Consider the following 10018-nt stretch of genomic DNA (forward strand, 5'->3'; position numbering starts at 1 on the left):
CTAGCTAGCTCCAAGGAAGAAATGGCTTATGGAAAGGCATGGAGGAAGAAAGCCAATCATCCCATGACAGGCAAGAAGCAGAGAGAAAAAGAAGAAGAGCATACCCTTCAGGTCATGCCCATCATCCCTGTGCCCCACCTCCAACTAAGCTCCACCTCCAACCAGTACAGTCAGCCAAGAATACATCAATGGATCAATCCACTGACGAATGTAGCACCCTCATGATCCATCACCTTCCAAGCCCACCACCTATGAATACAGGAGACTGTTGGGGACCTTTTAAGTTAAACCATATCAACAGTGATAATGCAACTGAATATTTCTAAGGGTAATTTAGATAATTGTGCAAGGTTAAAATTAGTGAAAAGCACTGTTTCAGTTTGGGCTGCTGTGACAAAATACCAGAAGCCAGGTAGTTCATAAGCAGTAGAGATTTCTTTCTCACAGTCCCAGAGTCTAGAAAACGCAAATCAAGGCACAGGCTAATTCAGCATCTTGTGAGTTCCCACTTCCTGATTCATAGTCTTTTTGTTGAGTCTTACATGGTCTCTCTGGGGCCTTTTAACAAGGCCCTAATCAGAGTCCTAATCCCAGTTATGCCAGCTCAATGCCATGACTTCATCATGTCCCAGTGGCTCAGCTCCACACACTGACATCTTATTGAGTGTGACTTCAACACATAAATGAGAGGGACAAGGGGACACAGTCAGACCAAGGCAGAAAACCACTTGAAAAGGAAAGGAACTCCAAAAACAATTTAAAAAATGGATATGCAGGAAATATTCATGAATGAATACCTTTCTACATAACTTAATACTACAAACCCTGAAAATTAGTCAAAATCATGATATAACGACATCAAAAGGATATAGGAGAATAAATAATTTAAGACTATAGTCAGGATTATTTGTCAGAGGAAAAGAAAAAGTAAAATTTTCAGCTTCTATTATGGAAAGGAATAATGTCTAAAATAAAAACAAGGACCATTTAAGACATAGAGGTAAATATCAAAATAATTTGCTAAAAGGGATAAAAATAGTCCTTTTATTTTCAAAGGGGTGGTAGAGCGTGGATGTTGTTTTTCATAACCTTGTTAGGACTCTTTGACTCTTATACATTCATATACTTTGAATTTTATGAAAATTACAAAATTAATAGTCAAGGTATTTGTGGTTTGTGGCCAAGTTCATATTTTAAATGCTTTTACTCTATTTCATTCTGTACCTTTATACTAAATACATGAAGCCAAGAAAGAAATTTACCTGTTGTAGTGTATTAATTTTGCATGTCTTTAATCAGTAGCCTTCAAAATCTGAAGAGAATGTAAAAAGGGAAAATACTTCTTTTTGAAAAAGTAGAGATGTGGAGGAATAAAGACCATTTTCTTAAAGATTATTTTCTATTTTAGAATACAAAAGACTCATTAGAATCCTCCCTGCAGTACCTACTTTCATAACCATCTATTTAATGTTTAAGATGTAATTTTTCCCCTTGACTTAAATTTTCTCCCTCCCTCAGTCATTTATGCCCATTTTAGAAAGTGGCTCTATAAAGTTAAGCATGCACCTGGATGACTGAGAAAACTTAACCTTGTCTCAGTTGTTTAGTCATTATCCTGGCTTGAAGCCTGAATTGTGAAGATCATTATATGGATAAAGTAATTTCTTCTCTTCCTATTGCAGGGGGAGATAATGCCATATTAAAGTGTGTCAATCGTAAGCCTTTAAAGATCTGTGTTTCAGTGATATCCAGGGGCAACTGGTATTGAGGATCTTTGCAGTTTCCTCCCACTGCACAACTTTTACTTGGTTACACTTAACTGACTTAAGCAATTTAACTGAACACATGGGGAAAGTGTTGTAATCCATAGGAAACCATTAAACACTAATCACCTCACATCGTCAAATAATTATTGAAGACGAACGGTGATGTTCCCAGGGCCAGTAGTAGCTATCGGAAATAAAACTCGAGGACCAGCTCAAAAGCTACTTTCTCCTTAAAGAGGCTCTGGTGGCGCCCTGCTTTATAATTCCTCCACTTTTTCAACTTTCATGGTATGGGCTATCACAGTCTAGCAGGATTGTTACTGTATCCTTCACCAATACAGTGGGAAATGTATGTTATTTCACCTCCATATGTTCCTTAACACTTGTCATTATCCCTGGCATGAAGGGAGCATTTCAACCAAGATTAACTGTGAGAATGATGTGAGTAATGATGACAGTGATTTACGAATAATGTCTTGATATTTTTGAGGTAGTTCTAGGTGGCCCTGAACTAATGGTAATCCACCTATCTGGGCCTCCTGAGTGCTGAGATTATAGTTCAGCATTAAGTACCTTTTACATACAAAAGTATAACATTTATGTGCATTCCTTCATTTCAAACTTTAAAAAAATCCTACAAGTAAATAATTTTGGCTCTCATTATATTTGTAACATGGAACATTAAAATCTGGCTTTTGGGCTGGCAAGACAGCTCAGTGGACTAAATCCCCTGATTAGGCAAGCTTAGGCAAGTACAGGGACCACGGTTGGATCCCTGGCACAACACGCCATGCCAATTCTGCCCCCAGGGTGGGCTGAGTCGGCCAAAGTCTGACATAGTGGCACACACCTGTAGTCCCAGGCTGGGGAGGCTGAAAGCAGGAAGATCACCACAAGTCTGAGCTATGTAGTGAGACCCTGCAACAACCAAATACATAAAACAAAGAAATAAATAAAATAAAATCTGGCTTTTAAGAAACATTTGGACCCTACTAAAGAATGAAAATGGGAAAGGAGGATACTTTTGATAACTCCAAGCATAATTTAAATTTTGAATTGTAGATTACCTTTAAAACAGTTTTGGTTAATTTTAAGCATTGAGTATTTTAAATTTTCTCTTTTTCCAGGATCCACTTATAAGCTGAAAATTTTAATATGATGCATACATGTGCATAATTGTTGTTAACTATATCTACTTTTCAGTCAGAAGCTCACATTTACTGAAACTATATTCATACTAGGCAAAATATTTTGAATTAATTTATATTTTTATTGTATTTATCTGCAATGTTATCAATGTAGATTCAATTTGTGCATCCATACCTTTTCCTTTTACTTGGAAGAGATCATCAACTACAATTTCTGTTAAACAATGCTTTCCCAAATTTTGTTAAAAATGGAAACCTCCAAAAAATATAGTTTGCTAAATCCGTCACAGAATCAACATCTCCAGGAGAAGGGTTCTGAACTTATTAGTGGCTTTTATTCTTAGATAAACTTGGAGATTCTTTTGATACATTCTTTTCTTGGTCCTTAAGCCTTTTTTTTTTTTTTTCGGAACTGGGGATTGAACTCAAGCCTTTGTGCTTGCCAGGGAAGTGCTTATTCCACTGAGCCATCCCCCAAGCCATTATTTTTAGAAGAGAAAATAAAACATTTTCATTATGTGACTGCAAAAAAATGTAGTAAATTATTTTTTAAAAATTCTAATTTTGTTTAATGTTGAAGTTCTGTTACCACTTTAATTGATGGTTCACATATCAATTTTAGGGTGATGAAGTGAAATATATCATGCAAATCATTTTTGGAATTAAAAATATGAATATAACAATGACAATAACAATATCTATTTACATTATATAGATGTCATGAATAGTATACTAGATGTTATAATTGTTTTCACAATAACAATGTTAGTATCTAATTTATCAGCTTTGACTTCCTCCTCACATCAAATAAACTCTTGGAGGCCAAAGTCTCATCTTTTATTTCAGCTTTGCATTCCACAAGCCTAACACAGATGCATAATATGTGTAGTATCCATATTTATTGAGTAGAAATAAATCAAACTCAATTATTGACAAAGCAGGAAGCTAATGATAATTACATCAGCACAAACTTTTCATTGTGATTGATTGGAGATCATCATGTTTTTATCCCATCAAGATATAATTATTTCATTCAAAGTTTTTCACTTGGAAAAAATAAAGGGGAAGATATTAGAAAAGTTCTTTTCACCAATCTCCTTTTTCTTATATACTCTACTCTTTTTTTCCAATCTCCTTTTTTTGTTATTCCACACCCAAGTGAAGATTTCATATTTGTATTTAAAAATCTGTACAGACACACATGTGTAAATATCATATAGTTTCCCTAGTATAAGAACTCAAAAGAAGAAATAAAAATAGAAAGGTATAATACAAGTAAAAGGAAAGCAGGAACTCGAGAACTAACTAATTAAGAGAGGGAAAGAAGAAAAGCTAGGAAACATGACAGTGACAAGCCATACAGTTATATGTAGAAGATGGGCAAGGCAATGATCCTGAGAATCTCCAGAAGGTTTCTGAGTCTAGCAGTGAATCAGAAAGATTCTCACTCTGACTAACTATATATGCTGACACCTGTGAACTAAGCAACTGCACTGAAGATGGTAATCTGTAATAGTAGTTTCATGCTTGGAGTGCCTGTTATTCTGGTCTTCTGAATATGGGCTGCTTGTCATGACATGCCAGTTGCTGCTGTGCTGTCTCTCAGGTAGATGATTGTTCAAAAAGAAAGGCAAAATATGTTATTTCACATTTCAAAATACGGTGAATCAAGGCAGGAGACAGGAAAAGGAATGTTGTGGGTCTGTCCTGCTTCAAAGTTGTATATGGTCAGATTTTTGGACTTACATGTAAACATAAGAATTATATAATTCTTTATGCCTATTTTTAAAAATATATTCTAATTTTTAAATGTTTTTTCATCATATTCTGTAGAGACTTAAAGTTCAACATATGAATACTTGATGAAAAATACCTGTTCCATGTTATGCCTAAGATGTTTGATATTCAGACAGATAGTGAGGTTAAGCTTAACAGCCTAGGTTGTATGGTAATAACAATAAGCCTCTCTTTTGGAGGGTTAACAACCTAAGTTTGCAGACCAAAATTAGAGAAAAAAGAAGGCTGCAAGGAAAGCCAACGTTTTGGCCCTAGTCTTTCAAGGTCAATTAAGACTCAGGATATATGAGAACTTATACTGTAACATCATGTAACTCGGTAGTATCCCATATTTTCTGATCAAGGAGATTATGGGGCCAAATAGGAAAGTGATCGATGATGTAGAGTGTGACTGAGGAGAGTCACATGGAGAGAAAACATCCTCTCAGGCTTTCACAGAGAGCACATTGGCCAAGCAATGGCCGTCACTCATCCACATGACTGACACTGACAAAGGATCTACAATCAGAGGTACAAGATCTCAGGATAAATCCTGAGGGGTTTTCACTGACCTTATCAGACCCAAAAGTTACAACTCTTGTTGCATAGGTCCTGCTTTACCTTGGTCTTAACCATCCAGCAGAAAAGTATAAAAATGAAGTATAAGAAGTAATAGCCATGCTGTTATGTTGAGCTGTAGGGGACTCAGGTCAACAATTTCTGACATTGCCAGTCAAGCAGAAAACCCAATACTATTATGGACTACTGGACTCTTAGAATACTGTGCTGAGTTAAAACACCTATAATATTCAAATAACAGAACTTAACCAAAAAAGGGGATACAGATGAATGTCCATTTTGTATCTGTGTATTCAAAATGGTTAGGATAGATATATAGTTACATCCTCTTAATGAATAGAGGGATTTGTTCTAAGAGTGTTTGTAAATGGGATATCATGTCCTCATCTTGTACAGTAATTAACCTCTAGGAAGAATATATGCAATGTGTTAATTATTGAAACCGTCCTACCAATTTGGTTTGAAACTGTCTCATTGCTCTTTGTTTCTCAATAAAATTATGGGAAAAAAAGTTCATAATTAGCTACTTTCTCTTAGGTCAATGAGAAGAAAAATTTGGATAATATTGTCTAGAGAAGATATCATGTCTGCATCATATACTCTAAATAACTATTACGAAGATAACACTATGCAATGTAGTAATTATTGTAACTGTCCTACTAACCTGTTTTGAAACTATCTCATTGGTATTTCTTTCTCATTAAAATTAATAAAATTTTTTTTTAAGTTAAAAAAACACAGATGTATGTGGGGATGTGCTTTTGAGATTATTCAATTCACACACAAAAAAAAGACAAAAGGATCCTTCTTTAGGACAAAGCTCTTCTGATTTTCATTTGCTACATTTAGAATTGGTCACACAAAGAGGGCTATACTGGAAAGACTAGTGACTGCAAACCATTTTATTCAAGTTAAAGTGAATTGGTTGTATTGTAGCTCTGGTCCTCATCTGATGCCACGAATTATTAAATATGTATTATTAACCTTGCCAGGAATTTACTATAGTAAGAACAGTTTCTAAATATTATTTGTACATAAGGAGATTGTATAGCTGAAATGGGGGCATAATTTGAATGTGAAACTGAAGCATTTTGTTTCTTAATGCAAATCTTTTTAATTTAATCCTTATTCACTCAAAAAATATTTCTTAAATGCCTACAGTGTGTCATAGAGATGTCTCAGAAACTCTTCTGGACTGGGGGACAGCAACTGAAAACTAGGAACCAGCCCAGTAAGGAAATCCATGTGGCCACTGCACTATCAGCCAGACAGAGACCAAGTAGGAGGTGTAGTCGATGAGATGAACCAGGATTGGACCTTATGGATTGCATGAAGGACTTGAGAAATGACATGAGGACATATTGCAGAAGATGATACGAAAAGTGACCAATGTTTTGTAACAGATACACCATAGTAATAAGTGCATGATTGTTCATTATGTGCCTATATAGTGTGATGGCATCTTTTAAGAGCAATGACTTTTTTTGTTACTGGCATTTGATAATAAAATCATTGCTAGAAAAATAAAATAAAACAAAACAAAATAAAATAAAAATGTGTAACCTAGGATGTAAACTTCATTGGGCATGGACTCTCTCAGTAAAGCGTTATGGTCATAGTCAGAAATTAATAAAATAAACATCTGATACCAAGTTACATGTTAAAACATTTCAATGATGATGAAATGGTTACATTTCAATAATGATGGAACATTTCTTTCTCTAGTAGGCAAAGAACTTACAACAAGTATTTGGCATCACTGAGCCAAGAAGCTTCTTTTGCCATGTAAAATAGCTTGAGTCTCAAAGGCTACAGGTCATCAGGGTTGACAGTGTCAAATGCATATGGTGTTTTTAAAAAAACACCAAATATTTATTAAAAGAAAGGAAAATAGGAAGAGAAGGATGAAAAGTAGGGTTTAACTCATAATACTTTCTTTTTTATTTTTTTATTTATTTTTTATTTATTTATTTTTATTTTTTTTTCTTTTCAAAGTTTTATTGATAAACATATAGCAATGAGACAGTTTCAAATCAAATTGAAAGTACAGTTTCAACAAATAATACACTGCATACATTCTTCTCAGTGGTTAATTGCTGTACAAGATGCAGACTTGTGATCCTACTTACAAACACCATTAGAAAAAATCATTCTATTCATTAAGAGAATGCAACTATATATCTATCCCAACCACTTTGAATACACAGATACAAAATGGACATTCATAGTTATACCCCAATTTTTTTTAAGTTCCGTTGTTGAATATTATAGGTGTGTAAACTCAGCAAAATATTCTAAAAGAGTACAGAAGCCCATAATATCATTGGGTCTTCTGTTTAACTGGCAATGTCAGAAATTATTGACCTGAGTCCCCCACAGCTCAACATAACAACATGGCTTTACTTCCTATATTTTGTCTTCATACTTTTCTACTGGATGGTTAAGACCAAGGTAAAGCAGAACCTATGCAACAAGAGTTGTAGCTTTTTGGTTTGAGAAGGTCAGTGAAATGCCCTCAGGATTTATCTTGAGATCCTGTACCTCAGATTGTAGAACCTTTGTCAGTGTCAGCCATGTGGATGAGTCACGGCCAATGCTTGGCCTATGTGCTCTCTGTGAAAGCCTGAGAGAGTGTCTTCTACCCATGTGACTCTCCTTAGGCACACTCTATGTCATCGATCACTTTCCTCTTTGGCCCCATTATCTTCTTGATCAGAAAATTTGGGACACTACCGAGGTACATGACGTTACAGTACAAGTTCTCATATGTCCTGAGTCTTAATTGACCTTAGAAGGCTAGGGCCAAAATGTTGGCTTTCCTTGTAGCCCTCCTTTTTCTCTAATTTTGGTCTGCAAACTTAGGTTGTTAACCATCCAGAAGACAAGCTTATTGTTATTATCAAACGATTTACGCTATCAAGCTTAACCTCACTATCTCACTGCATTTCAAACATCTTAGGCATAATAAGGAACAGGTATTTTTCATCAAGTATTGATATGTTGAACCTTAAGTCCCTACATAATATGATAAAGAACATTTAAAAATTAGATTATATTTTAACAATAGGATAAAGAATTCTATGCTTCTCATGTTTGCACATAAGTCCAAAAATCTCACCATATACAACCTTGAAGCAGGACTGTCCCAACTCATAATACTTTCAATGTTTATTTCAAAGTTCTTTCATCTTACAACTACAAGTTATGTGCTTGCTGGAGCAGTACATACACTAAAGGTGGAACAACACAGATGTCAGTCAGCATGGTCCCTGTGCAAGGATAACCCTCAAATTTATGAAGCTCTCCCTGTTTTTTAGGGGCCAGGGATATAGCTCAGATTCCTTGCACAACTCCCACAAACATCTTACAAGTTATCACTTATAATACATTTTATTTAAAGTGTGATTTATTACTTTACTGTAAATGCAGTTAAATACATTACTAGAAAATGAAGGTTAAGAAAAATACATCTATGTACTTTCTTTATGCTGTACTGGTGATTGGATACAGGGCTTTTACACGAAGCTACACACCTAGCCATTTTTATTTTTATTTTCAAAGTCTCACTAAGTTACTAAGTTGTCCAGGCAGGACCTGAACTTATAATCTTTCTTCCTCAACCTCTCACAGTGCTATGACTACAGACATGTGCCAGAATACAGAATTGAACTTGGGAGTTTTGTTTGATGTTTAAAAGTTTTAGAGACCATAACATGAGATGAAAAGTCTCACTGAGACTGGGATTAGAAAATGTTCTGATGCTATTAAATTGAAACTTCCTGGAAAAGGCTGGAGGAGGAAATGAGAATAATATAAGCTATTCAGTTGTTGGTTTTTGTCAAGAGGATACAAATAGAACTACAATTAACAGCATTATAAAGTTAGATGAAACTTAGTAGAGGCTATAGCTTAAATCTTTAGTGTCCCCATAGTCCCAGGTCCTCAGCTTAGTACTATTGGAAGGTGATAGAAATTTCAAGAGATAAGGCTTAGCGAGTGGGTGATCTTACATCGTTGGAGGCACGCACTTGAAGGGTATATGGGAACCCTGGGCCCTCTATTTCCTTTGTCTTTGCTTCTGAGCTTCCAGAAAGTGAGCAACAAGTGCTATACTACTTACTACAATGCTCTGCCCTGTCACAGGCCAAAGGCAGCAGAGCCCATCAGCCATGGACTGACGCCTCTGAAACCATGAGCAAAATAGGATTTCCTCTCTTTAAATTTATTACCATAACTACTCTGGGATAGCAATGGAAAGCTAACAGTGGATATTTTGGCATTTGAGGTATAAACTCTGTGTGTGTGTGTGTGTGTGTGTGTGTGTGTGTGTAAAATTTAAAAGAAGTTCTAAAATACTGAATTGGAGTTCAACAACACTAATAGTTGCAGGATAAAAACCAAATAGATTGAGGGCTAATCAGCATGTGGAAGAACCAATGAAAATAGGCTTCTCTAGGGGAGATGCTCAAACCAGGAAAGTTAAATTTTATTTTCATCACTCTTCTCTAAGTATGCTCTCTGTAGTTTTTGGCTCTTTCCCAGACCAACTCAGCCATACTCCCTGTTTGCTTTCAGCTTCTTTACCGAGACTCACATGCATGTGGTATTTTTTAACAACAGCAACCACAAAGAATGTACAGAATTCTTACAATATTCAGGAAATTTCTAGATGTTAGGAAAATACACACACTTAGAAGTGACCATAAAGAGATGCATGTCATGTGATGAGAACTAAAGCAGAGAAGTGTT

At 35.4% G+C, this 10018-nt stretch overlaps 1 non-coding gene across 1 annotated transcript; it reads left to right on the plus strand.

The window, feature by feature from the left end:
- Nucleotides 1-8475: 8475 nt before the first annotated feature.
- LOC111815527 lies at nt 8476-8583 on the plus strand. Its single transcript, XR_002820210.1, has one exon. It is a non-coding gene; the product is annotated as a U6 spliceosomal RNA (small nuclear RNA).
- The last annotated feature ends 1435 nt before the right edge of the window (nt 8584-10018 follow it).

This window comes from Octodon degus, unplaced genomic scaffold (genome assembly GCF_000260255.1).
Source record: "Octodon degus isolate 3935 unplaced genomic scaffold, OctDeg1.0 scaffold00017, whole genome shotgun sequence".
NCBI lineage: Eukaryota > Metazoa > Chordata > Mammalia > Rodentia > Octodontidae > Octodon > Octodon degus.